Below are 26601 nucleotides of genomic sequence, written 5' to 3'. Positions count from 1 at the left end.
TAAACTGAAGCACACTGAACTCTTTTGTACTTGACTTTATTGGAGATTAGAGAAATTGGTTTTGTTTACACTACAGTGTGGCTCCAAAACTGATGACAGACCAAATGATTCTATGAAGAATATTTTTTCTTAAAACAGGCAAAGAATTAAAATACAAGTTGGAGAATAAAATATACTACCTATATAGAAACTCTATAGAAAGAGCTGTGAGATAAACTGATAGGAAGCCACTATTTATGGCTCTGAGCAATTGGTTAAATCCAGAATAAAAAAGACATTAACCCTAACCTCAAGGGATTTATGTCAAAGGTCAGACAGGCAAACATCTTGAGGGCCAATAAACAAAATAATTATGAAACCAGAAAAAGAGCAGGTTGCAGGCTGTGCTGCAGATTGGACAATGAAAGGGATGAATTAGAAAGCTTCCCACTTTCCCTCCTTGGGTACACATATGATATGGAGATGATTCTATCAAATGTGTATGGTTACTGTGATGGGTTTTATGAAAGCAACTACCTATTGTAGAGAGTCTGGTTGGCATAATGAAAAAGAAAGAAGCAATCTGATCTTTTCCCTGGACATAGTAAGTCCTCTTCCTCCATAACTTCATTTTCTCAGTGGTAGGTTTGGCTATCATTTAGACCTTTTGGAGGTTCCCAGGGAGACTGTTGAAAAAGGGGTCCCAGTGAGGAGCTTTGGTTTCAGCTTCTGAGGCAAGGGCCCAAGAACAGCTTTGTTTTACCCTGTTTTACTCCACCTACCAAGTGACAGAAGTAAACTGTTAAAAGATAAACCAAGGCACAGTAAAATTCTTAACAGTTTATTTCATTCAAACGTGATTCATATAAGGTAGCTCCAAACTGGAAGTGATTTGGTGTGCTCCTCCTATGAGGACGTGGAACAAGGCTTTTTATAGAGAAGATAATGAAGCACAGCCTAGAAATTATTTGTCTGGCTAGAGCTTAAACAGTTGCCTTATTTGGGAAAGGCTAGTTGACTATTTCCTATTGCTTGTTTTTAAATTCCATTTTCTAAGATGTGTGTACACTGACTCTAGGTTTTTGGTTTGCTTGCTAGGTTATCAAGGTATTCTCATGGATACCAAAATCCACCTCAGCCTAAAGGTCTCCTTGTTTAATCATTTTAACAAAACTCATCTCAAAATCAGTACTGTTACCCTACATCTTCTCCAAGCTACTGCTGCTGCTAAGTCGCTTCAGTCGTGTCCGACTCTGTGCGACCCCATAGACGGCAGCCCATCAGGCTCCCCTGTCCCTGGGATTCTCCAGGCAAGAGCACTGGAGTGGGTTGCCATTTCCTTCTCCAATGCATGAAAGTGAAAAGTGAAAGTGAAGTCGCTCAGTCATGTCGACTCGTAGCGACCCCATGGACTGCAGCCCACCAGGCTCCTCCGTCCATGGGATTTTCCAGGCAAGAGTACTGGAGTGGGATGCCATCGCCTTCTCCGTCTCCAAGCTACTACCTCTCTGTAATACCTGAAGACATCATGCAGAGTCATGGCCCATTGTGGTCAAGATTTTCAACAGGAACATTTAAGAACATGAACACTGACTTGCTGACACACTAAAATGCATGCTGGGGAAGAGGGTGTTACTTTATGAAACTTCCCAGATAAAACATGCTTTCTCTTGAAAATGGATTATGTTGTAGGATTTAAAGCAAAATGGTATCCATTGATGGTCATAGATTAAAAGTATCATGTTTCAATATTTCATTTTCTTATGCTGTGATCTTTCAATATTTGGCTTCTATGCTAACTTGTGAAATATTTCTTAACAGAGGGGTATTTGATGTAGAAGAATAAATTAGGAGATGGAACCCCACAATGGGAATTTATGGGAGATTGAATCTTGCAGCTTGTTTTTTCACAAAGTTCTAGAGACTTGTTAACGGCTTTGGGTGTCTCTAGGGTGTCATCAATTAATTGAACTTTGACCTTGCAGAAGTTGATGGATATGCAGGTGATTGAAGCAGTGGCAGTGTCTCCCTATTAATTACCCTTCCTGAAAACACCAGTTTTTCTCAGCTCCTCCAGAGAACTGTGGTAGTGAAAGAAATGAGTCTGCTCATTCATAGATCATGTGTTACCTACTCATCACTTGGGAGGTGGTGCTTGTCAAGGACAAAATAGAAAAAGATGTAGGAAGAAAGACATTTTAATGCTGTAGCACCTTTAGAAGACTTTCCATGAGCCCATTTCCCACAAGACATGGCTTTTGTTTTCTTTTTTTTTAGGAAAAGGAGCCTCGTGGGGTTTAGCTGGAGCCTGCCTATGTGGAGATGTTGAGGTCTAAATGCACTTTTACCCCTGACTTCCTTATAATAACGGACCATCATTCATTAAGTACCTTCTTTGTTCAAGGCACACACACGTACAGGCTTTGCAAACATTTTCTTAAAAATTTCTCACCTCAGCTCCATTTAGCAAATAAGTAAAAGGATGTTCAGAAAGTTTCCCATAATCTCAGAGCTAGGAAGGGCAGAGCTAAGATTCAAACTGATGTCTGCCTCACTTTGAAGCCAATAAGAAATTCTTGGGAGTTAATTTTATTGCTTTACTTTTATAGCTTTAAAACATATATATGGAAAAAGATAAGTGGAAGCAGTAGAAAATGGAGGTGGAGTTAATATGTTAATATTCTTGACAAGATTGTCCTGAGCAATAATTTTACAAAATGCAGAGAAAAGTTAAATGTGGACTGGTAAGTGTGTATATACAATTTTCACACTTACAAACTGCAAAAATCCCCCAGGGGATTTTTGGAGAAAATGCATTTTGACCTGCTCTATGCAAAACACATGGACATGGAACAACAGACTGGTTCCAAATAGGAAAAGGAGTATGTCAAGGCTGTATATTGTGAACCTGCTTATTTAACTTATATGCAGAGTACATCCTGAGAAACGCTGGGCTGGAGGAAGCACAAGCTGGAAACAAGATTGCCGGGAAAAATACAAATAACCTCAGATATGCAGATGACACCACTCTTATGGCAGAAAGTAAAGAAGAATTAAAGAGCCTCTTGATGAAAGTGAAAGAGGAGAGTGAAAAAGTTGGTTTAGAGCTCAACATTCAGAAAACGAAGATCATGGCATCCGGTCCCATCACTGCATGGCAAATAGATGGGGAAACAGTGGAAACAGTGGCTGACTATTTTTCTGGGCTCCAAAATCACTGCAGACGGTGACTGCACCCATGAAATTGAAAGACGCTTACTCCTTGGAAGGAAAGTTATGACCAACCTAGACAGCATACTGAAAAGCAGAGACATTACTTTGTCAACAAAAGTCCATATAGTCAAGGCTATGGTTTTTCCAGTGGTCATGTATGGATGTGAGAGTTGGAGTATAAAGAAAGCTGAGTGCCAAAAAATTGATGCTTTTGAACTGTAGTGTTGGAGAAGACTCTTGAGAGTCCCTTGGACTGCAAGGAGATCCAACCAGCCCATCCTAAAGCAGATCAGTCGTGGGTGTTCATTGATAGGACTGATGTTGAAAATGAAACTCCAATACTTTGGCCACCTGATGTGAAGAGCTGACTCATTTGAAAAGACCCTGATGCTGGGAAAGATTGAGTGCTGGAGGAGAAGGGGACGACAGAGGATGAGATGGTTGGATGGCATCACCGACTCAATGGACATGGGTTTGGGTGGACTCTGGGAGTTGGGGATAGACAGGGAGGCCTGGCGTGCTGCAGTTCATGGGGTCGCAAAGAGTCAGACACGCCTGAGTGATTGAACTGAACTGATGGAAAACATACTGCTGTATTATGATCCAAACAAGGTAAGAAAGAGGGGCTGCTAAGAAGGAAAGAAAATACTGTAGTCGCTTCTTTATTTAAGTGAGAAATTTAAAATTTATGCCTTCAAAATTGCTAAAGTACTGTTTTTGATTTTTAAAAAAGAGAGAAAATTTGCATTAGTTGAGATTGTATGTCTTTTTCTCATGCCACATGGCCTCTGTCCTTTGGAGGTAACACATATATTTCTTTGGAGAGCTTTGGAGATTAACCAACAACCCCATGCCCTTCTGTTAGCCACTACTAGTAACAGAGATGCGAGCTGTCCATCCAGACACCATCATTTTTCCAAACCTGAGACATTAGGTGCAAACCCAGAAAAGTGATTTTTTTATTTATTCCATGTGTGATATAAACAATCCTACTCAAGCAGCTAAGGAGAGCATCATTAGTAGAGCATGTCTTTTAAGGAAGTTGACTTCCCTCTAAGGAATACTAAGAAGGTAGTGTCATGTAGTTGAGAGTGGAGCCTCCGTCATTTAACCATGTCCATCCCCCATCTCCATCATTTGCTCACTGTGGTGTTAAGTCATGTAATGTCCCTATACCGGTTTATAAGAGAGATGATAATTAAAAAATCATAGTGAGGATTGAATAAAATATTACCTGCAAAGCATTTAAACCTGACTCTCAGCAAATATTACCTATTGTTAATATTGATAAAGAATTCAAGCCATGTCTATTTTTCCTTTCCAGTATTTTCCTCAATTTCCCACAGTTGTTTTCTCTTTCTCCTCTTCAATCATCACCCCCCAACTTTCCGTTCACTTTCACATTCCGAATGGATATTTTTGATGGTCACAATTTTTACTTATTCTTGGTCCCAAATTAAGAATTTTCAAATATTAAATCCACACCAAAACAAATCATGTAAAATATCACAATTCTTTAATCCAAATCAGAGCCAATATTTCTTTCTCTTTTTTGCCTTAAAAAAAAAAAAAAGCACATCACATTATTCCTCTAAATCTGCATTTGTAATAAGTGTGACATATTAAAGTAACAAGATTGTTCAAGCCTAATTGTCAACTGACACTTTATACAAAACCTTTGTTATCTGTTTTTCCCTAGTTCCACACCATATTCCAGAGGCTGGCAGTGCTTGGAAGGAGACGATACTGTGACCCACAACTGCTTACCCCAGTGATGGATGGGTAGGTGGTGGGAAACTTACTGAAGAGTTTACTTTTCCAAGTTTGAAATGTTCAAAGTAGACATGTGTTAAGTCATCCATCAGAAATGTGGAATGCAATGACAGAAATAACCAGATGCCCTGTAACAAGATGCCACGGGGCAAACATGAAAAAATGAAATGACTATCCTTTTTTCTCTTGTGTAATAAAAGAGAAAAAAATCTTGTAAACTGAAGTCTTACTTGCATTTGTGCACAATTATTACTTTCCCAAAGACAGGGAACAAATCTTAGGAAAAAACACTATAGCATCCTCACTATAGAGAAGAAGTTGAAGAAAACACTTAAAAGTTTTCTAGCTATTTTTTTAGGCATTGACAAAAGAAAGGGAAAATAATTGTTTGGTGAATCCAAAAATACACTTTCAAAAGAAGAATTGTTCTTGTTGCTGTGGTAACAAATAATGTTTTCTTGCTTTTGGTCTTGCCTGGTGGACTTGTGGTGACAATTATTTTTTCAACACATAACATTATATTAACACACACTGTTGGGCAATGAAGAAACTGACCAGAGGAACCCAGCATGGTGAAATCATCACTCACAAGGGAGAATCGAAAGTTGAACAATAATTAAAATGGAAAAACAACTTTTCTCTCAAAATACAAACTTGCTATAACTATGATGTACTTTTTGAAATCTCATGGTCATTGTCCTTATCATTAATACTTGTCGAGTTAGCTAATGCTTGTGAAAGTTCTCTGTAAACCTGAGGTGATGATGGTGGTCAGCAGTTACTAGTAGGAATTGTGTTGCCTGCTGTTCATATACAACATTCCACTAGGATCCTTTTGGAATTTATGAGTCTCTGAATTTCAAAATTTATGTTGTGAAATGAACATCTAAAATCCCTGAACCCTCCAGAAGATCTACTTGAGTTTGGGAGAAAGAGGAGTAGCCACTTCTCTCTCCTTTTTCTACTCTTCAATCATTATCCCCACACAGAGGCCCCACTGTTAGGGTTTGAGTAAGAATTCACATTTTCTTTCTATTTGTGTTGGGAATAAACCTTCTCTTCTTAATCTTCCCACCATAAAGAATCTAAAAAAGAGTGGAGAGATATAGATATAGATATGCTGGTAGTACTAGTGGTAAAGAACCCTTCCAGTGCAGAAGATATAAGAGATGTGGGTTCAATCCCTGGGTTGGGAAGATCCCCTGGAGAAGGGCATGGCAACCCACTCCAGCATTCTTACCTGGAAAGTCCCGTGGACAGAGGAGCCTAGTGGGCTGCAGTGCATGGGGTTGCAGAGTTGGACACGACTTAAGCAACTTAGCATGCTTGCATGCATAGATATAGGTATTTAACAGATTCATTTTGCTGTACACCTAAAACTAACACAACATTGTAAATCAACTGTACTCCAATAAAAATCTTTTTTAAAAGCAAAATAAATAAATAAATAAGGAAAGCTGGAAGGAGAAGGAAGCTTTGCTCTTTGTATTTCAGTTGAATAAGAGAAGATGGGCAGAGCGAAAGTTGAAAGATTTGATATAGAGAAGTAATAAGTAGGAAAGAAATGTGGACAGTAAAGGGAACAACATGGGCTTGGTGAAGTGGGAGCTGATTACTTTGCCTGGGGCCCCCTACCCAGAGGGAAATGTAAGAGAGGTGGTTGTTGTTGTTGTTGTTGTTGTTAAGTCGCTTCAGTCGTGTCCGACTCTGTGCGATCCCATAGACAGAAGCCCACAGACAGAAGCCCACCAGGCTACCGTCCCTGGGAGTCTCCAGGCAAGAACACTGGAGTGGGTTGCCATTTCCTTCTCCAGTGCATGAAAGAGAAAAGTGAAAGTGAAGTCGCTCAGTCGTGTCTGACTCTTAGCAACCTCATGGACTGCAGCCCACCAGGCTCCTCCATCCATGGGATTTTCCAGGCAAGAGTACTGGAGTGGGGTGCCATTGCCTTCTCCAATAAGAGAGGTAAATGGCAAGAAAGACTAAGATAAAACACACCTGTAAGCTTAATTTAAACCACGGTCCAAAAGAGACCTCTGAGAAAAGATCTACAGAGGTCTTTCCAGGTCTGATATGTTTATTTTAAGTAGCACAGCAAATCCAGCAGTTGACAAAGTTACAGAATAGTATTCCATTTGTCCCTACATATCCATATCTTCTCTCTGCATTTTTTGCCAAGACTTTGTAATACAGCCTCACTGCTTCCCACTAAAAGTCACTCCCTTAAATCTGCCATTCCCATTATAGTATTAATTAACTCCATGAAGTTTAAGACTTCCATGTCACCATGAGAGTGTACTTGTCAAAATAGGAGGACAGGATATATTATGCATTTGTATATTAGCTTTATATATTTTAAATATTTAAGACCTCTGTTTATAGTCTTGCTACCACCTCAGAAACATTAGGGGCAAGCTGCACCATGAGCAGGTTTAAGTACTGATCCTGGAATAATGGCCTGCTTGCCTTTACCTCCGTTTCACATTCTCTACTTGTTTCCCATCAGGCTGACCACTGTGTCTCAGAAAAGGAGAACACAGATTCATGGTCGCTGGTCATTTTGGGTTAGTATAGAAATTATGGTTCATTTTTAGCTTCATCAGCTCAGTAGACAGAAGGACTTCATAAGCCAAAAATGAGTTGTAATTGTCGCAGTTGAGCAGCGGTCCCAATGAGCATGGCAGCCATAATGATTTTCTAGCAAATGTTGGTGTGGCTGAGGCCTGTGAAGGGGTAGAAAGGGAAGGAGACATTTCTGTGAGCCTGTTATCCACATATTTGTTGTTCTCAGTATTTCTTGCCTTACCACATAGCTTTATTTTATAGGAAAAGAATTATGTCAAAGCCTTGAGTTGTATGGTACCCAATAAATGAAGTTTCTGGGATATCTCCTACACAGCTACAAGGTGAAGCATAAGAATGCTGGTTCTTGAAAAATACTCAAATGGATTTGGCAGCTCACTGTCTGCAAAATGACCTCAAAATAAAGAAATCACCTCTGCCTCCTCCTCCCTACAAGACAGCAGTTTCATAGGGGGAAAAAGGAAAAAAAAAAAAAAAAAAAAAGCATGGTTCCATTACAGAGCAGGAAATGAAGAATAGCTTTATAACAGAAATGATGTGGGAAATTCTTTATGTTGGCAACATGCAATTTCCCAAAATAGAAGCTGGCCAGAACCACTTTAACTATTTGGGAATAAATATTGTGGCATTTTTCCTAACCCAGAGTGGTCAACAAAGATTCTTCAAGGCTGCAGAAGACAAATGCCAAACAGATCTTGTCCCAGCTGTGAGGTCTGTTCTTCCTGTCATGCCCCAGAGACAATGGAATTGACGTAGAACTACCAAAGGTTATTTGAAAATTTACTTTTTTTCAGATTACTAGAAAATTGAAAAGCATGTCTTCACAGGTGTTCAGTGTTTTACTTGAACAATTTGATTATCTCAATTATGTTGAATTCTTCAGTTGAATATTCCAGATATCTGTAGCAACCTGATATATTTCATGTACTCCCTTTTCTTCCTTTAAAACAATCCTTTTCATAATGCTGACAGTGTCAACATGAACCCAGATGCTATATATGAAACAGAGAAGCTATGGTAGTGATCAGCCTTCCCTTTCCATTTTCAATCTTATGTGAACTGAATTTATTTAAAAAGTAATTGCTGTCACTTTCTCTCAAAATAAGACACATATTGAGTTGACCAAAAAAAAAAAAAAGATAATTTATAGTTCTATCCATACACATACATTTCTGGAGTCTTTTGTGTCTAGGATGGTACATTTGTTCTTGGTTTTGGGGTTGTTTTTTTCTTAAAGATTTTTTGATGTGGACCATTTTTAAAGTATTTGTTGAATTCGTTACAATATTGCTTAAGTTTTATGTTTTGTTTTTTTGGCCAACATGTGGGATCTTAGCTCGCCAACCAGGGATTGAACCCACAATCCCTGCTTTCGAAGGCCAAGCCTTAAGCACTCAACCATCAGGAAAGTCCCACAAGAGTGTACATTTGTGAGACTGGAGGGCCTGTCCTAGTAGTTTGGGCTTTCCCAATGGCTCGACAGTAAAGAATCCACATACAATTCAGGAGATACCTGGGTCAGGAAAATCCCCTGGAGGAGAAAATGACAACCCACTCCAGTACACATGCTTGAAAAAAGTCCCAAGGACAGAAGAGCCTGGCAGTCTATGGTCTATAGGGTCACAGAGTCGAACACTGCTGAGCGACTGAGCCATAGCCATAGCCTAGCAGTTTATGGACAAGCTAACTGCGTGAGGGAGAATCTAATATTTGATATGGCCTCCCAGATGCCTTGCTGGAACCACAATCCTCATTTGCCATTTACCATGAAATTAAGATGTTTATTCATTCATTACAAAGTGACTGCTGGTGAAGGCTCAGTGCTTTAGACCCAAGGGACATTGCTGATATAAGAATCAAAATCCCTTACCCTAGGAGAAAATGAGCTCAGGGACTCAAACAATAAAAGAGTACTGAGAATGAAAGGTGAAGCTATGTATTGAACATTCACCCTGAAGATGATTAATGACTTTGAAAAGCAAAATAATACATAAAAATATACAAACCCAAAATGGTAGTGCAAATTGCTTACTCTTCTGGCCTTTGCCAAAAGATACCATTTTGTCATTTCTAAAAGAGGCTTAATTTCAGTTATCTTTCAGGACCTCTAAATAATATCCCTAGCAAATGAAGGCAATCCGAGACTTCCATGAACATCTTATTAATGGCAACAAACAAAAAGTAATGACCTTGAGCTTGAACTTGAAGGACAATCCCTCTCCTGGTAGGCCAGCATTTACCAGTTAATTTGGAAGCTTGGGAACAAATCACCCTTTGATTTTTGGTGAAATGTTCACTCCCCAGCCTGTCAACAAACTCCTCTTAAGATAGCGTCTTTTTCCCTCTCACATTCAGTCCAGCTTGGTCTCAGCGTGGAACATCTTGCATGGCCCAGGGTTTTGCAAGAAATCCAGGGAGCTGTGAATGTCAGGCATGTTTAAGTATGATCCTGAGCATAGGAGCTTTCAGCTTAGTCTCTTGTGCAGAGATAATGGTTTACGTTAGATTGATTATATGCAGACTGAGAAGTGTATCTTGTGCAACAACTTGGAGGCGTGCTGAAAGATAAAAATCCCATTTGCTGCATTTTATACTGGTGGTCTCTGACGTGGGCAACACAGGCCTGCATAGTCCTTGTAAATCTCAGATATAATGAGGGCCAGATAGCAGCTCGCTTAACTGTTGAATGAAGTAAGTGTTTCTTTACTTCAGACAGAAGGATGGCATACTTGCTATCTAAAATCCTATGATATCAGGTTGAAAGAAGTCTTTTATTTATATCTCTGAATGCAGACTAGATAGCTGGTTAGCTATGTGAGCATTCCTGGTGTTGCACAGCACAGTTTGAAAGGAAGTTGTATTTATTCACCTTTATTTGATTTTTTAAAGATTTTTTTTGATGTAAACTATTTTTAAAGTCTTTATTGAATTTGTTACAATATTATTTCTGTTTTATGTTTTGGTTTTTTGGCTGCAAGGCATGTGAGATCTTAGCTTCTCATCAAGGAATAGAACCCACACTCCCAGCATTGGAAGGCAAAGTCCTAACCACTGGATAGCCAAGGAAGTCCTTTTATTTAATTTTTATAATACTCTCCCTTCAGGGCCTTTAGTAATAAAGATGAGCTGCTTTCCAACATCTTCCTGTTTCCTTTCTGCCACCAGCCCTCTGGGCAAAGAACAAAGGCAACCCTATGGTAGTTCATCAACATATGTCTTTAACTGGCAGCTGGGTTCTCAGATGGAAAAGCAGTATAAGTCCAGGAAGCAAGAACAATTCCAGACCCAATAATCCCACTTGAGTGGAACATAAGTCTCACGAGTGAAAACACCTTTGCTTCTAATGTTTCATTAATCCCAGTTTTATAGGCAGCAGTTTATTTTATGTCTAATAGAGCTATTTCCAAGTGTTTTATAGTATGATGCATTTCTGTATCTACAAGATGAATGGTAATTTCAGTTTTATAAGTGGAGAAACAGGAGCATGGAAGAATTACAAGGACCTTGGTGCTAGAGTCACCAGCAGAGTTGTTTTCTATCTGCACCATAAACACACATGTGTATACACACAGAGACATACATATAGTCACAAACATACACATTTGCACACACACATATGCTCACAGACTTTATTTTTTTGGGCTCCAAAATCACTGCATGTGGTGATTGCAGCCATGAAATTAGACACTTGCTCCTGGGAAGGAAAGTTATGACCAACCTAGATAGCATATTCAAAAGCAGAGACATTACTTTGCCAACAAAGGTCCATCTAGTCAAGGCTATGGTTTTTCCAGTGGTCATGTATGGATGTGAGAGTTGGAGTGTGAAGAAAGCTGAGTGCCGAAGAATTGATGCTTTTGAACTGTGGTGTTGGAGAAGACTCCGGAGAGTCCCTTGGACTGCAAGGAGATCCAACCAGTCCATCCTAAAGGAGATCAGTCCTGGATGTTCATTGGAAGGACTGATGCTGAAGCTGAAACTCCATACTTCAGCCACCTCATGCGAAGAGTTGACTCATTGGAAAAGACCCTGATGCTGGGAGGGATTGGGGGCAGGAGGAGAAGGGGACGACAGAGGATGAGGTGGCTGGATGGCATCACCGACTCGATGGACATGAGTTTGAGTAAACTCTGGGAGTTGGTGATGGACAGGGAGGCCTGGCGGGCTGCGATTCATGGGGTTGCAAAGAGTCAGACATGACTGAGCGACTGAACTGAACTGAACTGATGCTCACAGACAGGGCTTCCCCAGAGGCTCAGAGGTAAAGAATCCACCTGCAAGGCAGGATATTCAGGTTTAATCCCTGGGTCTGGAAGATCCCCTAGAGGAGAGCATGGCAACCCACTTCAGTATTCTTGCCTGGAGAATCCCATGACAGAGGAACCTGGAGGGCTATGGTCCATGGGGTCTCAGTGAGTTGGATGACTGAAGCAACTGAGCATGATCACAGACATATACTACACTCTCACACGGAAATACTCATACTCACACACATATACACACACTGCACACTCACTCACACACTTGCACGCATACATGTATAGTCAGGAGCATGAAGACCTAAAAGGAAAGAATCTCTGTGTTACACTAATTGGATTAAAAATAATGTAATTTAGGAAATTTTATAACAAAGATCCTTTAACTTTTTTTTAAAATTGTTTAGTAACTTCAACAGGCCAAAAGAAGTCATTTATTCAATATATTTATTGCTCAGCAGAAATAATTAGGGGGGTAGTTTTAACATAGGCTGAAACATATTGTAAACACTAAAAATTTAAGAAGCAGCCCCAAAGAAGTTTTTGGCATGGAGTAGGCATTTAATAATCTGCCTTGAATCCTCAAAAATGTTTGTTAAAAAGTATTGTAGACTTCAGGCTAAATGTGACAGACTGAAATGTTTATCCCATTTCTTCCTGAAACTCCATTAAAATTAAAATAAAACAAAAATATATAAATAAAGAAGGTATTGCCCACAGAGTCAAAGACACATCACAGAAAATGAAAGAAAACATAGTTAAAAAAATTTTTTTGAAGAAGGAAATTCAAAGAAAGAGTGAAAGTTGATTTCACAGAGTAGAGAACCCTACATGCCTATAGGGGAGGAAGCCACCAAGTCATAAATAATTCATGCTATTGAAATGGACCAGGCCCAGGAATTGGAGGTTCAAGGCACCTATGGAAGCCAACATGGGGTGAAGAAATAAATATAGGACAATTGGTTGAAAGTCTATATTGAGTCCTTCCTAAGTCCTCTCCTTGGTCCAGAAAAGTGGAAGTGTATTCTCTAGAGAAGTCCTTCATTTGGAAGATCTAAGCAAGCAAAAGTCAATGAAACTGGTGGAAACATAGCAATGGACAGACCAGTATTTGTTGATAAGACAAATAAGGTAGCGATGAAACAAGATGTTGTTGAAAAATAATAAGTGACATTCAAGGAAGAATAAACCCATTTAAATCCAAAACATCTTAAAATAAAGGTTTTAATAGACAAGTCAGAAACTAAAGTTGAGGGAATACCTTAAAATTAATACAAAAGGACAAAGAGATGGAAAAGAAGGGAGCAGAAGATATGAAAATTAGACATTTTATTTGGAGGGTAAGTAACTAATAAGAGTTCCTAAGTAAGTAACTAATAAGAAGAACAAACAGAAAAACTAGAGGAAAGTAAATAATACAAAAATTCAAAAAATCTCCAAACTAAGGGATATGATCTCTAGATTTTAAAGGATCCAATATAGATCCCAAACAATTGTGAGACAGATCCATATTCAAGTGTGTCATTATGAAATATTGGGTCAACTAGATATTGGGAGAAGATACTAAACAATTCCAGAGAAACAAAACAAAGCTAAACAGTGAAAACAAACAAATAGAAACAAATATTGGTTACATATGGGGAAAAAAAGGACATGGAATAGCATCAAAATTCATAAAAAGAGAGATTCCCTCCATGGGAAGGCAATAAAGAAATGATTTCAAATTCTGAAGGGAAAAATGATTTTCAACCTAGTTCCTATACACAAGCAGACTCTTTATTAATCAAGTGAAGGAATAGCATAAAGACAAAAGGTTAAAAAAATTACCTCATTTATGCCCTTTCTTGGGAAACTGTCATTATGAAAATAACAAGCCCTTACCTAATATTCAGCATGTGCCAGACAATGTTCTAAGCATTTTATGTATAGTAACTCATTCAGTCCTTACAGAATTCCTGCCAAATAGTCACTCTCAAGAAGAAGTTGAGGCACAGAGAGGTTGAAATTCTTGCCCACGGTCTCCCCAGTTAGTAAATGGACAAGAAGGGCTGTGGATCCCAGCAGCCTAGCTCCGGAGTTACTATTCTTACTATACTATGACTCTTTTCCTCAGAAACCCTGGAAAAGACTTCCTTGGAGGTCTAGTGGTTGAGTCTGAGCTTCCAGTGCAGGGGGTTCAATACCCGGTTAAAGAACTCACATGCCATGGGCATGGGCACTGGGGAGAGAAATTAGAGGCAACTGAAGTATACCATGTGGCTCAGTCCTAAATAGAGTCACGTGATCATAATAATGAAAATCATGAAAACTATTTAGCAAAACTTATATAACTATTTCAAGATGTATGAAGAACTGTGAGTCTCTGTGTGTGGTATGGATATATGGTGTGTGTTGGGAGTAACTAGAGAGTCAAATTCTCGTCTTTCACCATACAAAGTGAATAGATAATCTCAAGCTGAAAAATTAACCTGTTTCATCTTTGCCTAGAATATAGAAAGAACACAATAAATGTTTGTGAATGAATAAATGAATGCCCCAATATATATTCATTTGTAAGTTTATATAACACTATAATTGAGAAACTGGAAGAGTGGCTTTTGTTGATCTCTGGCAATCTTTGTATGTCATGGGGAAATTTCTATAACAAATTTAAGGAAAAAATAACAATTTTTAGGATAGAATATGCATTTGTGTATATATATAATAATAAGTATAGGATTATATACACAGATACAATCTCTGCAGGGATAAACACTTAGGTGCTATTAGAGGATTGGGAAGAAGAGAATTTTTTATTTGATATGCTGCTATAGTTTTTTAAATTTTGCAATGAATATCTGTTATTTCATAATTAAAAATTAAAGATTTTAAATGTATTTAAATTGTCACCAGCAATTAATTTTTTTAACTTTTAAAGGTCAAAAATTCTTAGGTTTTGTGTTTCAACACCTTGAGTATTGATACCTTTAATAAAAAACATTGCTTCAGTCATGTATAAAAGTCAGGCAGTTTTGGCTGAGACTAGATTAAAGGACGGGCTTCCAAGGTGGTGCTATGGTAAAGAATCTGCCTGCCAATGCAGGAGACATAAGAGAGGTAGGTTCAATCCTGGGTTGGGAAGAGCCCTGGAGGAAGGAACGGCAACCCACTCCAGTATTCTTGCCTGGAGAATCCCAGGGACAGAGGAGCCTGGTGGGCTATAGTCCCACTGTTGCCGCTAAGTCAGTTCAGTCATGTCTGACTCTGTGCGACCCCATAGATGGCAGCCCACCAGGCTCCTCTGTCCCTGGGATTCTCCAGGCAAGAATACTGGAGTGGGTTGCCATTTCCTTCCCCAGGCTATAGTCCAAAATGTCACAAAAAGTTGGACACAACTGAAGCGATTTAATACACACGCACACGTATTAAGGGACACCACTGTCATCAGGGATACCACTCACTTAGATACTCTGACAGTTGTGGGTTGTGGTTAAACTACTGGGACTCTGGGCACAGAATCTGGAAAGCTGGGAAGCTGTTTTATTGGCAGCTATAAGGGCTTCCCTTGGGGCTCAGCTGGTAAAGAATCCTCCCACAATGCGGGAGACCTGGGTTGGGAAGATCCCCTGGAGAAGGGAAAGGCTACCCACTCCAGTATTCTGGCCTGGAGAATTCCATGGACTGTATAGTCCATGGGGTCGCAAAGAACCAGACATGACTGAGGGACTTTCACTTTCACTTTCTTTCATGACCCAATAAAACCTTGACAGGTTAGTGTCCCGATTTCCAAGCCAATAGCAGTCAGGTGAGATCCTGCCAAGCTAAAATAAGGCCATAAATCTTGAAGAGATCTCTTTATATGTCATCTTCTACTATCAGTGTCCAATATGTAAGGCAATTGGAAGGTAGCAAATAGGCTTTTTCATTCGCATTCAGAACCTTTAGCAAGGATTCCTAGACACACACTCCCACTGTGTTGTTTGAAGTCCTGGGTGGGCTCCTTCACAAAAGAAACACATCACAGGGGAGGGTAAAGCCTTGCCAAGGCTCTAAAACTTTTACTTCCTGTATTTGTTTTTGAATGTATTTATTCCAGTTTCAAGGTAGGGTTTGGCTCATTTCTTCCCTATGCCCCCCAGAATTAACGAAGGTAAAGCTCTTCATACAGACCTCATGTTGGGGTGCGAGTGGAGGGTTGTTTGGGGTTTTGTTTAGCTAATGTCTTGGACTAGTCGTATGGTTGGCTGTGTACACACAGAGTGGGGAAGTGAAGCATCACTGATCCTTTAAGGGAAAAGCTTAAAGTAAACAGAGTTTTTCATCTACTTTATGCCAAGAGCTGGAATAATAAATACAGATAGGAGGTAGTCTCATACTTCAAATAATTTGTTGAAACTACATTCACAAACTCAGCCTGTTTCTATTTGTGCAGTTGTTAACCATAAGGACAGTCGTAACCCTTGCTGTGCTTTGGACAAGTGCCTTGCCAGTCACAGCTCGCATCATCCCAGCCTTGGAAACTAAAATTAGTTGACACTGCTTGAGTGTCCAAACTGCAATCAATTGTCTCAACTTTCAGGGCAGACCCTTGAGTTTGACTGGCAGATCAAAATGGCAACTATCTGGTCAGAGGACCAAAGAGCACACTGTGTCTGTATCTTATTATATAAACAATGCTGCCAAGAAAAGAGCAGAGAAACCAGGAAAAAGATAAACTGGAAAAGAATACCAGAATGACCAAGAAGATTATCACTTAAGTTTAAGTGTGTGACATTTTTAATAAAACTGTCTTTCTAAAGTTTATATACTAATAATTCCTCATGTATTATTCTGAGAAGAATAATTAAGAATGTTTCAAAATTATGTTTGTCTTAAGCTTTCATTGTCAGTTCTTTTGGAAATTATATAAAATTTGTAATCTACAAGGCTGAATCTACCAACATCCAAGTTTTATAGAGATAAAATATTGAGTAAATCATGTTTGAAGTAAATAATAACAAAAACTCTTTCATACCACTTTCTGTGAAGAGAGAGATGTTTTAACAATAGGTGGGACAGAGTTTATGAAAGTGTTTTATATTTAATATTTTTCAAAAAACAAATTTTCTTTTCTCAGCAGAGCCCAGTTTACTCATCTCCTGTCCTTTCCTTAACCCACTCCATTTGGGCTTTTTTCCTGACTTTTCACTGAAACTACATCGATCAAGGTCACAAAGAAACTACATCATGCCAAAGTCAACATCACTTATCTTTCTTTAGCCTCTAGATAGTATTGGCTGTAGTTCATCACTCCATCCTTGAAATATTTTGTGCTATATTCTTCTATAACACTGCAATTACTGGTTTTTCCTTCCACCTCAATGGCCCTCCTTTTCGGTCTTTTTTTTTGCTGGATCTTCCTCCTTTCTTGTAACTTTAATCTGAGAATGCCCAGGATCTACTCTTTTTCTTCTTCTCTCTGTAATTTTTTTCCCTGTAACCCATGCCTTTGGTGATATCTCTACATGCACCCCAATGTTAATTGCATGCACTATTTATGATGCCAAGACATGGAAACAACCTAAGTGTTCATCAGCAGATGCATGGATAAAGAAGATATAATATATATGTGCATGCTCAATCACTTCAGTTGTGTCTGACTCTTTGAAACCCTATGGACTATAGCCTGCCATGTTATAGGCTATATAGTCTGCCATGTATAGGCTCCCCTGTCCAAAGGATTCTCCAGGCAAGAATACTGAAGTGGGTTGCCATGTGCCCCCCACCCCGGGGCATCTTCCTGACCCAGGGATCAAATCCACATCTCCTGCATAGCAGGTGGATTCTTTACTGCTGAGCCACCAGGGAAGCCTGATGTGATATATATATAATTAATACATATGTACATGTGTTATATCTATATATATAATGGAATATTACTCAGCCATAAAAAGCATGAAATATTGCCATTTTTAGGAACATGAATGGACCTAGAGAATATCATGTTAAGTGAAATAAGTCAGAAAAAGACAAATATTATATGATATCACTTACACAAAGAAGCTAAAAAATAGTACAAATGAATTTACTGACAAAACAGAGACAGACTCACAGACATAACAAACTCATGGTTACCAAAGAGGAAAGGGGGAGAGAGATAAATTAGGAGGATTGGATTAACAGATACATACTACTGCATATAAAATAGGTAAACAACAAGGATTTACTCTATAGCACAAGGGACTTCCCTGGTGACTCAGTGGTAAAGAATCTGCCTGCCAATGTGGGAGACCTGGGTTGGATCTCTAGGTCAGGAAGATCCACTGGAGAACGGAATGGCTACCCAATCCAGTGTTCTTGCCTGGAAATTCCATAAACAGGGGAGCCTGGTGGGCTACAGTCCATGGGGTCACAAAGAGTCAGACATGAGTGAGTAACTAACATTTTCACTTCACAGGAAACTATTATCAATATCTTATATAACCTATAATGGAAAAGGATCTGAAAATAATATATATAACTGAAAAAAAATAGTATCTCTAAACTGGTGACTTTTGAAGTCTTATTTTTCAGCTTGACCTATCTCTTAAACCCCACGTTTGTATATCCAACTGTGACTTGACAACTCTCGCTGTCTAATTTCCACTGCATATGTAACATGGACCAAACAGAACTATCAAATCTCATCCCCCTCCCCTAATTCACTGTCCCCAAGTCTCCATCTTGAGAAGTGGCACTGCTATCTATGTAATTGCTCAGACCTAAATCCCAGGAGTCATCCTTAATTACCCATTTCTTTTCACATCTCACCTCTAATTCCTCAACCAAATCCGTTAGATCTACTTCTAACATTTCTTATCACTTCTTGACCTTTTCATTGCTACCAAGTTATTCCTGTCTCTTACCACAACATATTTGTACCCAGTCTTGTTGTCTCCACCCTTGCGCCTTATAGTTAATCCTTCATATATGGGCCAAAGGAACTCTTAGGGTGTAAGCCAGATCTTTAAACTCCCTGTTATTTCTTTGTTGATTATCATAGTTCAAGCATTGTGCTAAAATCTGTGAAGAAAGGAAGGTCCAATTCAATACAGGAAATACAGGCATACTGTACCTCTAACCACAATGAGTGACAGGTGCAAAATGCATACCATAAACAAACATGAAGAAACTAATTTTGAATAGAGTGGTAATGGTTGCTATGGTGCAAGCTTGGAGAAATTATTGGCTGGTCATTCACTCAACAATTTTTTGAGCACATACTATACCCTGCACTGAACTTCACAGGGAAAATTATATTTGAGTTGAGCAGCATAAGCAGAATTTGAGAGGGATAAATCTCTGCTAGAGGACCAATAGTGCACAAAAGGAACTCATCTATATATGTTCTTCTGAGACTCATGAGTGGTTCAGTGTTCTGAAACCAAATCCATGGCTAAGGAAACCACAGGGACAGACCCTAGGAAGGTTGGGAGGATCCGCATTATACTGGGCCTAAAAGGCAAGCCAGAAAGTCTAGAATTAGCCTAAAGGCAATGGCAATCATCAAACATGCTTTGTTCTGTTTTGTCTTTTTAACAGTGGAATAATATGATCAACTCTGTGTTTTAAAATATTCACTCAGGAGCCAGGATGAAGCATGATTAGTGGGAACAAGAACAATGAGGACTCTGAGGTAATATTTTAGACAGAAGATGATATAGACCTAAATTGGAACAGGAGCAGTGAGAATGAAGAGCAAGAATAGAGTTGGAGTCCCCTCTGCTCTAGAATAGGTCCTTGATGTTTACCTATTTTATATATAGTAGTGTGTATCTGTTACTACTAGTAGTGTGTATCTGTTGGGAGAAGGCAATGGCATCCCACTCCAGTACTGTTGCCCGGAAAATCCCATGGATGGAGGAGCCTGGTAGCCTGCAGTCCATGGGGTCGCTAAGAGTCAGACAGGACTGAGTGACTTCACTTTCACTTTCCACTTTCATGCATTGGAGAAGGAAATGGCAACCCACTCCAGTGTTCTTGCCTGGAGAATCCCATGGACGGAGAAGCCTGGTAGGCTGCAGTCCATGGGGTGGCACAGAGTTGGACACTACTGAAGCGACTTGGCAGCGGCAGCGGCAGTATGTATCTGTTAATCCTCAATTTCTAATTTATCTCTGTATAACATAGGGAACTATACTTAATATCTTGTAATAATAACCTTTAACGGAAAAGAATCTGAAAAAGTATACATTTGTGCAACTGAATCACTATGCTATACACTTGAAACTAACAACATTGTTAATTATACTTTGATTTAAAAAAAACTAAACCAGATAAAAAGAATAAGGTTAGAAAAAATATCACACTCAACTTGCAAATTCAACCTTGTCATTGTTTTGCCTGAATTCATCACCAAGACTTTAAAATCCAGAGACTGATTTCACATAAAATCTAAATTTCCAACTCCTCCTTAAAAATCCAAAATCTGCAGCACTGAGCCACGTCCTTACCACAACACTCTGCTCAGTAGTAAGGAGTACCTGCTGCCTTCCTTAAACTGAGTACCCTCTCCATGGGGCTGTGTCCCTCAGGCTTGTTGTATTTGACCCACTGGGCCCCTATAGCCGTTTGAGATAGCCCAAGAAAATCAACAGGCCCTGTGGTTGATGGGTGAGCGAGTGAGCCAAGGGGGCCGAGTCACCTTCAGGAGGTGGCAACTGAAGATGCAATGACCTGAGACAGAAGGGTGCGCAGGGGGAGGGAGCAGGTTTGAGGAGTAATCTGTTCAGTTTTGGACATGTTGAGTGAATATATTATTAAATTACCCTATCTCCTAGTGAAGTTTTATTAAAGGAAAAACCATCTTCTATTATAAGCTTTTAAAAACAGATGACTCTCCATTAAACCAACCTGCTAATTCTCTTTCATTCTGCCAAAAAAAAAAGCCTTTGATCCAAACATATAAATGTACTGTGTGCATAAGGAGATGTCATTTTAATCAAATTTACATTTGAAGTGTCACAAGGAATTTTTATCCTTCCTGTCATTATTTATGTAAAGGAAAATATTGCCAAAATTAAAGGCAAAGGAAATTAGCTCTTCTAGTTAATGTCAGAGGACATGAAACATTTTTTACTCTGATGGAATGAAGAATTGGAAGACTTTTTAAAAACTTTACAAAGTTCATTCAATCTTACTAGAAAAGACTGTAGAGCAATATATGGAGAGGCTGATTTTTTTCCTTAATGAGGTAAAATGCCAAGATAAATGAGTTTTAACCCGGAAATTAGAAACAGATTGTTTATGGAGAGTTCATAGGTGAGTCCACATTCCAGAATATTCTCTCTCCTCCTTTCTCCTCATCATTCATAGTACTTAAAGGTATAGCTCCAGCCACACCTGGTTCATTGAGACCTCACAGAATCACATAGTCCATATTCACCTTCCTTTTCTAAACCCTGTCTTCTAGCTTCTGTAGCTAAGAGTTTAGCCCTCTCCTTTTTCACTCATGGATTCATTTGTCTTCATTTTACTTCTCTGGTAAGTTAATAAGTTCATCAGATAAAGAAAGCAAAGCTCTGTTTCTTCTCTGGTGACCAGAATTCTGTGTATATCTCCCAGTGCTTGGTCAGTCCTTTGTCTGGTTGAGAGATAAGATTAGGGGATGATTTAGTTCTGGTTTTGGACCCTGCCTCAAGCTCCTGAAATGTGGTCTCATCACTTGCCAAATGATAGTATCCGTGTGGGATAATAAGTCAGCATATGGAACACACTTGGTTCCCTATGCTAACTACACATGGCATGTAGTAAACTCTCAACATAAATGTTGCCTGCCAGGCTCCTCTGTCCATGGGATTTCCAGGCAAGAATACTGGAGTATGTTGCCATTTCCTCCTCCAAGGGATCTTCCTGACCCAGGGATTGAACCCTTGTCTCTGGGGCCTCCTGCATTATTCTTTACTACATGCAACCTTTTGCATTGGCAGGTTCTTTACCACTAGTGGCACCTGGGAAACCCCCAATAAATGTTAGTTACTGTTATTATGGGCTTAGATGGTAAAGAATCTCCTTATAATGCAGGAGACCTGGGTTAGATGGTAAAGAATCTGCTTATAATGCAAGAGACCTGGGTTAGATGGTAAAGAATCTGCTTATAATGCGGGAGACCTGGGTTAGATCCCTGGATTGGGAAGATCTGCTGGAGAAAGAAATGGCAACAAACTCCAATATTTTTGCCTAGAGAGTTCCATGGACAGAGGAGCCTGGCAGGCTACAGTCCATGGGGTCACAAAGAGTCAAACATGACTGAGTGACTAACACTTTCTTTCACTTTTACTGTTATAAACCTAGACAGTGACACAAAGTATCTGGCCTTGGATAATTTACTGCATCTTCTGATACCTCACTTATTTCTTCTGGAGGATGGGGACACTAGCAGTATCTGCTGCATAGAGTTTTTTGGTAATTAAATGAAATAATGTATGTAAAACTCTATTTAAATAAGATCTGGCTCATAGGAGGAGCATGCTGTTATTATCAGTATCATTGTTGTATTTATTCATTCATTTTAATTTTTAAATTAATTTTATTGGAGTGTAGTTGCTTTACAATGTTGTATTAGTCTCTACTGTACAGCAAAATGAATCAGCTGTACATATACATATATCCCTGCCCTTATGGTATTTCTTCTCATTAAGGTCACCACAGTGCACAGTGCATAGTTCTCTGAGCTATACAGTATGTTCTCATTAGTTATCTACTGTATATGTAGTATCAATAGTGTATGTGTCAGTCCCAATCTCCCGATTCTTCCCACTTCCCTCTCCCCACTTTGTATCCATACATTTGTCCTCTAGACCTGTGTCATCATTTTATTTACACCAAAGCAGTCAGTCAATTGATAGGAGAGGGAGTCTGAGGGGAGGGGAGTAAGCAAACTGAGATGGAGAAAAACTAATCAAGATTTCTGGCATCGGGTAGAAATGATCTCCAACAATGGTCTCATATATATCTTTAATAACTCCTTTGCCAAGGAAGAACCATCAGTTTCTACAGTAAGTGAAAAAATTGGCCCCCTGTGGACAGTTCAATTCAGCAAAGTAGTAAAAGCTCAATGATTTACTGCATCCTCATCAGCAATTATTTGGAAAAGACAAGGCTGAGAATTATCACTGCAAATATATGGAGAGAAGATTTGCTAAGCAAACTAATAGCACAGGCAACAGTTTTAAAATATCTATTTTTTAGAATAAATTGAGTTTCACTATTTTAGAAATACCCATTAATTCCTAGGAAATTAATATGCTAATTCCAACTACTAATTTCCCAAGAACTATTATTTGGAAATATGTTTACAATCTAGATTTAATGACCATACATCTTAAAGAAATAAAATGTAATTTTTAAAAATTTAACAAATATATAAACACGAATAATTTTAAAGTAATTTGATTAATTCAGCATAATACAGACATGCTTCATTTATTGCACTTGACTTTATTGTGCTTTGCAGATACTGCACTTCTTACAAATCAAAGATTTGCAGCAACTCTGTGTTGAGCAAGTCTATTTGGTGCTATTTTTCTGACAGTATGCACTTGATTTTTGTCTCTGTGTCATATGTTGGTATCACAATATTTCAAACTTTTCCATTATGATTATATTCATTATGGTGATCTGTGGTCAGTAATCTTTGATGTTAGTATTGCAAAGATTATGACTTGATGAAGACTCAAATGATGGTTAGCACTTTTTAACAGCAAGTGTTTTTTAATTAAGCTATGTACATTTTTAAAAATATAATGCTATTGCACATCTGATAGACTATAGTATATTATAAAAAGGATTTTTATATATAATGGAAAACTTTACAAAATTGTGACTCTCTTTATTTCAATATTCACTTTATCAAGGTACTCTGGAACTGAACCCACAATATCTTCGATGTTTGCCTCCATTTTAACACCAGCCATTTGTCAAACTCTTTCCACTTAACCTAACCATATCCTTTTCAGTATGTATTATTATCCCAGGATTATTGCAGGTTGAACAACTTGCCTTGGGACACTCAGATCATACAGTTGAGTAAGATCAGAAGCCAGGTCTGTCCCTCCTAAAATCCTTGTTACCTTTTTATATCATTTTCCACTGAGAAAATATTTGATCCAAAGATGTGTTCTCCAAATACAGTAGTCCCTTGATATCCACTGGAATCGACTCCAGGACTGCCCACAGTACCCAAATCCACGTACATTCAAGTACCTTATATTATATTGGCATAATATTTTCACATAACCTATTTCGCTTCAGTCATGTCCAGCTCTTTGTGACTCCATGGACTGTAGACTCTGCCTCTGTGCAACTGGAAACAAAGGCCCAGCCTTATTATTTATTTTGCATCCTCTTAATGCACTTAACTCGGAGCTCACAAAGCAGGTGCTCTAAATATGCTCTTAACATTTGAAACATGAAGAACTGTGATTGATTTTTACTACATGAACCTGATTTGTGTGACAGAACTATTGTATCCACTTGACAGGCTGCAAACTCAAGACCCAAGAGCATAGTCAACATCTAGTCTGTTTTTGAAAGATGGAACCTGGAAGGATTGCTCTGTCAACTCAACAAACTACATGGATATAAATAAGAATGGAATGTATGTATGTTTTAATGAACCAAAAAAGATGAATAGAATGCACTAGAGAGTCTTCAAAGCTTAGAGAATGAAAAAGCATGAATCTAGGAGTTGAACTACCTAGGCTTGAACCCAATGGTACCACTTCAAGCAATGTGACCTGGAGAAGATGACATCATCTGTCACAAGTTCAGTTTCATCTTTAAAGTGCGTGTACAATACACACACTTGTCATTCACTGGAGTTTTCAAAAACTTAAAGGAATTTAACAAAATGTATAATGTTTAATTCAACTGTAGAGCTTATGACCTGACCTAAGGTAGGTCACCTCATTTCTCTAAGGCTGTTTCATTTTTTAAATGAGCATATATATATATATATATATATATATATATATATATACACCAATATTCCCTCTCTCTGGATTCTTAAAAGTACCATGCAACTTAATATGATTTTTCAGTTCAGTACAGTTGCTCAGTTGTGTCCCACTCTTTGCGATGCCATGGACTGGGGCGCACCAGGCTTCCCTGTTCATCACTACTAACTCCTGGAGCTTGCTCAAACTCATGTCCATTGAGTCAGTGATGCCCTCCAACCATCTCATCCTCTGTCATCCCTTTCTCCTCCTGCCTTCAATCTTTCCCAGCATCAGGGCCTTTTCTAAGGAGTCAGTTCTTCGCATCAGTTGGCCAAAGTATTGGAGTTGCAGTTTCAGTATTAGTTCTTCCAATGAATATTCAGGACTGATTTCCTTTAGAATTGACTGTGATCTCCCTGCAGTCCAAGGGACTCTCAAGAGTCTTCTCCAGCACCACAGTTCAATAGCATCACTTCTTTGGCACTCAGATTTCTTTATGGTCCAACTCTCACATATATACGTGACTACTGGAAAAACCATAGCTTTGACTAGAGAGACTTTGTTGGCAAAGAAATGTATCTGCTTCTTAATATGCTCTCTAGGTTGGTCACAGCTTTTCTTCCAAGGGGCAAGTGTTTTTTTAATTTCATGGCTGCAGTCACCATCTGCAGTGATTTTGGAGCCCAAGAAAATAAAGTCTGTCACTGTTTCCATTGTTTCCCCATTTATTTGCCATGAAGTGATGGGACTGGATGCCATGATCTTAGTTTCTTGAATGTTGAGTTTCAACCCAACTTTTTCACTCTCCTCTTACACTTTCATCAAGAGGCTCTTCAGTTCCTCTTCACTTTCTGCCATAATGGTGGTCTATCATCTAACTATCTGAGGTTATTGATATTTCTCCTGGCAATCTTGGTTCCAGCTTGTGCTTCATCCAGCCTGGCATATCGCATATTGTATCCTATATATAAGTTAAATAAACAGAGTGACAATGTGCAGCCTTGACATATTCCTTTCCCAGCTGGGAACCAGTCCATTGTTCCATGCACAGTTCTAACTCTTGCTTCTTAATCTACATACAAATTTTTCAGGAGGCAGGTAAGGTGTTCTGGTATTCCCATCTCTTGAAGACTTTTCCACAGTTTGTTGTGATCCACACAATCAAAGGCCTTGACATAGTCAATAAAGCAGAAATAGATGTTTTTCTGGAATTCTGTTGCTTTTTCCATGATCCAACAAATGTTGGCAATTTGACCTCTGGTTCCTCTGCCTTTTCTAAATCCAGCTTGAACTTCTGGAAGTCCTTGGTTCACAAATTGTTGAAGTCTGGCTTGGAGAATTTTGAGCATTACTTTGCTAGTATGTGAGATGAATGCAATTGTGCAATAATTTGAGCATTCTTTGGCATTGCCTTTCTTTGGGATTGGAATGAAAACTGAACTTTTCCAGGCCTGTGCCCACTGCTGAGTTTTCTAAATTTGCTGCCATATTGAGTGCAGCACTTTCACAGCATCATCTTTTAGGATTTGAAATAGCTCAATTGGAATTCCATCACCTCACTAGCTTTGTTCATAGTGATGCTTCCTAACGTCCACTTGACTTCAGACTCCAAGATGTCTGACTCTAGTTGAATGATCACCCCATCATGGTTATCTGGGTCATCAAGATCCTTTTCGTACAGTTCTGGGTATTCTTGCCACCTCTTCTTAATATCTTCTGCTTCTGTTAGATCCATACCATTTCTGGCCTTTATTGTGCCCATCTTTAAATGAAATGTTCCCTTGGTATCTCTCATTTTCTTGAAGAGATTTCTAGTCTTTCCCATTCTATTGTTTTCCTCTATTTCTTTGCATTGATCACTT

Source organism: Bos taurus, chromosome 9 (assembly GCF_002263795.3).
Source record: "Bos taurus isolate L1 Dominette 01449 registration number 42190680 breed Hereford chromosome 9, ARS-UCD2.0, whole genome shotgun sequence".
Classification (NCBI taxonomy): Eukaryota; Metazoa; Chordata; class Mammalia; order Artiodactyla; family Bovidae; genus Bos; species Bos taurus.
Note: the sequence above shows the minus strand (reverse complement) of the source record.